Below are 6,000 nucleotides of genomic sequence, written 5' to 3'. Positions count from 1 at the left end.
GTGTTTATTTTGACTCATGTATATGTACATATTTGTAGCTTATCGGGGATATCAATAAATAAGCTTTCCTTCATTTCAACGTATTGTGTTAAATACACCAAAGCCTTCTTCGCTAAGTTCTTTGAATTTTCTTTTGTTGAAGCTTGTATGTTGAAGCTTTCTGAGTGGAGCATGTAGGTTGGGGTAGTGTTCCCTTAATTTCCCGAGTGAGGAAAACTTCTCGGTTGGAGACTTGGAAAATCCAAGTCACTGAGTGGGATCGGCTATATGAATCTTAGAACGCCATTATGCTCGATCCTGTGTCATGTCCTTCGTTAGATCCAAGTACTCTAAGTCTTTTCTTAGAGTCTCTTCCAAAGTTTTCCTAGGTCTTCCTCTACCCCTTCGGCCCTGAACCTCTGTCCCATAGTCGCATCTTTTAGATATTTTAAGTATTTTTTACATGTTTGACTCTTCATTTTTAGGGTTTAAAAATTAAAGGAATTTTCAGTTTTTTTTTTCCCCCTACTCTTGCACGACTTCTTGCAGGCTTGATCTCTCAATTTTTTTTTTTTTCAACGCACACCTCCCTGTAATTGCACCAACTGCTAGCTTTGCCATTCAAATTTCAGAAATCTTCTTCTTCGTTAGCTTTCTGATTTAGGTAAATATTGGTAACGTGTGTGTGGATGAATATTATACTGTGTGATCATGTTTAAAAATTAGGGCTTTTCAATCCTCAAAATTTATTTTCTTGTTTAAAAGTTAAGACTTTTCAATGTGTGTGTTGATGAATATTATACCGTGTGATCATGTTTAATGCATCTCTTAAGTATTCATAGTACTGTTGCATTCAAGTATTATAGTTAAATGAAAATTTTATGTTGTATCCCCTTATTTGGAGTTAGATAAATTTTATGTTGTATCCCCTTATTTGGAGTTAGATGATGCATGCATATATCATAAGTCCTAACACCAATGGATCGATCATGTAGAAAAGTTGTACTATAGTTTATCTGTTTAAGCTAAACTGTAGAAAGACACAATAAAGATATAATCTTGCCTTGAGAAATTCGAGATTTTAGTAAAAAACCTTTTATGTTCACATAGTATAATATATATGTATATGTATATAATTCATGCCATGATAAATATAGTAAATATTGTTAACAAAATTGATGGTATGATGATTACTGATATTGTATATACATGTACATATATATGATTTTGAATGTACATGCATTGCTTATGTTTAGGATGATGGAGTCTAGCCTATTAACCGCTAGTGCACAACATGGATTAAACTAAAATGAACCACAAAATGCAACTGTAGACCCCAATCTGAAAATCAAGTTGAGCCATTGGAACTGGAAGACAGCAGGGAAGAAGGGGAACATGTGAATAACAAGAGACCCAAACCGGGTCATTCATTTGTCTGGGATCACATGGTTAGAACTAAAAAGGTTAAAGATGGGAAAGCCAAGTTTGCCATTTGCAACATTTGCAAAGCCCATGTTCATGCACATCCAAATAAAAATGGTACCTCATCTTGTAGGAACCACCTTAGGCAGCAATTAAGAATTCACCTTATTATATATTGAAACCGGTTTGTATAAGATCTCAAGGGATGAGTTGTATGTATGGGTTGTCATCCTCACTTTAGCTAAGTCATAGGCTAAAGTGATAGTCTTAACCCTACTTTCATGATTTCCCATAACTTGTCATTCACTTTACCTTTCTTTTGTCAACCTTTCTTAGTTGCTTGTAAAAGCTTCTTTCCTTGTAATTTGGTTTTGGCTTTTCCCCTTGTTAGGGCAAATTTTAGGGATTGTGTTGGGGTAGTTAGCCTATAATCTCTTGTAGCTTTCTTTTTGGCTCTCTATAAGAGTGGCCTTCACTCTCTTGTAATCTTCATAATGAAATATACAACAAATATTGAAACCAAAATTCAACATTATATGAAAGGTGCTGAGAAATGTCAATCTATATTGACAAATGATGCAATGGTTGGTGGGACTTTGGGTTACCACTCTTTGAATCAGAAAAGGTGTGACAATGTTCTCATTGAGTTAGTTATAAGAGATGAGATGCCATTCATGGCAGTTGAAGGGGAAGGGTTTTTGAAGTATAGCTTTGAGCTTCAACCTCGTTTGAAGGTGCCTAATAGGAAGAAGGTTGCTACTGGTTTGTGGGAGTTGTTCTTAATCGAGAAAGCTGAGATCAAGAGTGTGATGGAGGATTAAAGAATAAGTATCACAACCGATACTTGGACCTTGATCCAAAACATAAACTACATGGTTGTCACTGCCCACTTCTTGGGCAATGAAGGGAAACTACATAAAAGGATCATAGCATTAAAAAAAAATCACATGTCATAATGGTGATGACATTGGGATGCATCTGGATGAGTGTTTGAATGATTGGGGTATAGAGAAGCTTTTTAGCATTATGGTGGACAATGCTACATCTAACAATGTGGCGGTTGAATACATGAAGAAAAGACTAAGGTCTTTAAAGACCTTAATGTTAGAAGAGAAATACTTGCACATAAGGTGTGCTTGCTACATTCTTAATTTGATTGTTAAGGATGGAATGAAAGATCTTGCCAGCTAAATGGAAGGGATAAGGAATTGTGTGAAATGTATTCACTCAAGTGCAGCAAGGTTGGACAAGTTTAGGGACTTTGCTATCTTAGAGAGGTTAGATAAGAAGGCAACCGTTCCCTTGGATGTATCTACAAGGTGGAATTCCACCTATAAGATGCTTGATTGTGCTTACAAGTATCAAAATGTGTTTAAGAGGATGGCAGATGAAAACGCTTTATTTGTTACTTATTTCGAAGAGAAGATGGGGGACCCAAAGACAAAAAGGGTGGGGCCTCTAAGTTATGATAACTGGAAGGACGCACATTCATTCACTCATTTTTGAAGAAGTTTTATGACAACATTAGAATTTAGTGCCACCAAGGCTACAACTTCTTGGAAATAAGTTCAAATCAAGTTGAGATTAACAAAAAAATGAAGGATACTAGAGATCCTACATTGCAAAGGATGGCTTATTCGATGAAGCAGAAATTTGAGAAGTATTGGTGAAGTTATGACCAAGTGAACAAGCTTATGTACGTGGCTACTACACTAGACCCTCGATTAAAGCACCAAGGAATTAGAGTTGGCTTTAAAAATATTAGATGGGATCTTATGAACAGGACCAAGTTTGTTAAAATGTTAATGCTTCCTTGTATGAACTGTATGAGGAGTATAAGGGAGAAGCTAAAATGTTTGGAGTTATTCTTTGAATGATATTGAGCATATGGATGTTGATGATGATGCTGAGATTGATGGTGATGATGCTCAATCACAGTTCCTACGGAATCTTATCCAAGAAAGGCAAGAGCAACATCTTTTAGAGATAACCAATGAAGTAAATCAGTACCTCTCTAATCCTTTTGAAGTGTCAAGAGCCCTAAGTTCAACATACTAGATTGGTGGAAATGTAGCCAATCTAAATATCCCTTCCTTTCAAAGATGGCCAAGGACGTATTTGCCATCCCATCTTCAACTGTGGCAAGTGATAGTGCATTTAGCCTTGGCAATAGGGTATTCGATCCTTTTACGGATTCATTGACTCCAAAAATGGTAGAGGCATTAGTGTGCACTAGTGATTGGCTTAGGTTAGGTGAATTCAACTTCTACAAAGAGCCAACAAAGGAAGAGAGTGAATTGTACAAGACATGTGAAGAACTGAAAAATGTAAGTATTGGTATATTCTTTTTAATTCTAATTATAGTACTTCAACCCAATGTTTATTGATGTTTTTAATTTATTATTCAATATTATTTCTTATTCTAATCATACTTTTTTTGTGTAATATTTGAATTGAAATAGTTTATGGTTCCACATCTCAAGCAGGAATATCAATTCCAAATGCTTCGAAGAATTGATTCATGGATGATTTCATATGCATTGGTTGCTGCTACTTCATAGATGTTGCATTATCAAAACAGCAACTTATTTTTATTTGTTTTGGAATTATAATAAGGGGATCTTATAACCAAACTAGACTTTTGAGTTTTGAGTTTTTTGTGTATGCATTAATTGCTACAATTGGATTTAGACAATTATATGAGTTAGACTTTTGAGTTTGTGAACTTATAACTATTTGGATTATGTTTGATGACATTGTTGTTGGCTTATTAAGTTATGATTTGATTTCCATTTTAATTTTTAAGTTATGATTGAGGAGTCAAAATCGGATTTTTGTTGAAATTGTTTACTTAAATGTTGTGGAATCAGTTTAAGAATGAAATTGAGTTCATATAAATTGTTTACTAATTCATTTAAATTGGAATAGAGATGAATATAATTACCAAAATACCCTTGTTCTAAATAACATATTTATTTGCTAATCAATTGATAATTTTTATCAAATTAATTGTATTATTACTGATATTTTTTAACATAATAAAACCTTAATTAGTAACTATACTAAAAGTATTAATTATTTGTTTTTTTAATTTATATATTTATTAAAGAAACAATAAATTCAAGAAAAATAAATGTCATTTGCTAGGCAAACGCAATTAGTGTTTTTGATTGTAAAAAAAAAAAAAAAAAAAAAAAAAAAAAAAAAAAAGCACTTCCTGCTATTCCAAAAACAACCCCAAGCATGCCCTAAATGAGTAGGGTTAATGTTGACTACTTATTCGACACAAACATGAAAGAACACGACGTAAAGATAACCCCATATCCCGAATCGTCAACCTTAACTAATTAGAAGAGACCTTACATGAAGAATATTGGTAAGGCATCTAATCAATAGGAAGGAAGAGGAGGAGAGGTAGTATGTGATGTATAAACTTTGGATAATGTTAAAGATGTCAAATTTTTAAACCAAATTGTGTGTTACTAATAAGAAATAAACACGTTAATCGATACTTAATCAGTAATCTAATAATCTACTACCATATCATTCAGTTTTAAAACTTCCGTATCCCTAACATTCTCAAAAACTTGGAACTCTTTTTTTTTTTTTTTTTTTTGTTTGTTTTTTTTTTTTTCACATAAACTTAACTCATTGACACAGCCCAAATTAGTTCACTTCATCCCAATATCGGTCAATTTACATGGACTTCTTTGCATGTGCTAAAGACTACCAGGTGGTCGGTCGAGATCAAACAGGAAGGAAGGGGATTGAAACAGACGTTATAGCCAGCAGCCAAAACCGACCATGAAACATCCTCCACGTTGTCATAAAATGATGCAGATCATCATGGAACGGTAATCTTGGATTCCATCCTAATTCAAATTATAGGAATTTTAGGAATCTTTACATCTTAGCATTTATAGTACATCGGTTAGAAATCGTTTGATTTTTTTTATTTAAAATTAAATATAAATAAAACCTGACGAAAATTGATCACACGATATACGATGAACGACTAAAATATGAGAATTTATAAGATCTCCACAAAAAAAAGATCAGGAGATAATCCTCATCCATCTGGGAGATAAACCAAATGAAAAAGAAAAAGTTATAAGTTTAACAGCCTGGAGACACAGAATCTATGACCTCAATGGACACCTCCAATTTCAATCTAATATTTACCAAAGCATATTATAATAATGATAACCACCTCCTAAATTAACCTTTAATTATGGAAAACAGGGATTTGGACTTTTTGGGTGATGCTTTTGGTGCCAATAAAAATATAATTAAGTACAAGAATTCTCATATCTCTACGCAGAAGCATGCCGTTGGGTACTGACAGTTGAGGAATCGATTCACTTGCATCTTTTTTAATCCAAGACGTGTATGTTGTGAATCATTCCAGGCCAAAAGAAAAAAAAAACGTCTTTCTCCTTTCGTTTTCTAGAAAGCTTCCAAATGGCAATATATGTTAGCATTTATATCACCCATTTTTTTGGTGAAACACAGCTGTGATGAAGTGGACAGAACAAAGAGAAAAACTTGGTCATAATGAAATCTTAAATCTGAAATTGAAATGAATAGAAAATTTTCTAT

The sequence above is a fragment of the Malus domestica genome, chromosome 06 (genome assembly GCF_042453785.1).
Source record: "Malus domestica chromosome 06, GDT2T_hap1".
Classification (NCBI taxonomy): Eukaryota; Viridiplantae; Streptophyta; class Magnoliopsida; order Rosales; family Rosaceae; genus Malus; species Malus domestica.
This window is presented reverse-complemented; position numbering follows the sequence as displayed.